Source organism: Euprymna scolopes, chromosome 5 (genome assembly GCF_053919585.1).
Source record: "Euprymna scolopes isolate OS-2025 chromosome 5, ASM5391958v1, whole genome shotgun sequence".
NCBI lineage: Eukaryota > Metazoa > Mollusca > Cephalopoda > Sepiida > Sepiolidae > Euprymna > Euprymna scolopes.
In genome coordinates this window covers 27,225,593-27,226,281 of record NC_136486.1, presented here as the reverse complement: position 1 = coordinate 27,226,281, position 689 = coordinate 27,225,593, and positions in this window count along the sequence as shown.

Here is a 689-nt window from a genome sequence, read left to right as displayed (position 1 = left end):
AAACACTTGAAATTTTAGATATAGATTCCTTGGACATGGCTCTAACTTAATAACTTGATTTGAGCCCAAAACAATAATTTTTTAAGGGGTCATAATAGGTGTCATAATAGGAGTCAAAGTTAAAAAAAAGTGACCTCTGTGGTTTCTACCAAATTACTCAGACAATTTCCGGTCTAAACATTTGGTATTCAGAGGTAACGTAAGCGTTTTAATCGATTTGGGTCGAAATTTTTTAGTTACCAATATATAAATATATGTATGTATGTATGTATGTATGTATGTATGTATGTTTGCATGTCTGCCTAAAACTTTCGACAGAGGCGACAGATTTTACCAAGATCAGTATCGTTTTAAAGTCCGACCTTTCAGACGACAAATATCGAAAACTTGGCTAAAAACATTAATATCTTCACCTTCAACTGGGAACTTTTCTACAGGGGAGGGGCGCTTTTTTCGCCGATATTTTTGAAAGTTATCCTCTCCTTTCGATTGTCTAGCCTTAATTTAAAAAAATGTCACTTCCGGTTTCGTAACAGCATAGACGTCAGGTTTTTTTCCCCGTTCATTTTCTCCTTTGCGGTACGGGTTTGAGCCTGCCTTCCTACCACCATTTTTTTTTTTTTTTTGCTTGCTCAACAGACACATCCCAACACCCGAGCAACGTCGGAATGAAATGCTAGTATATATAT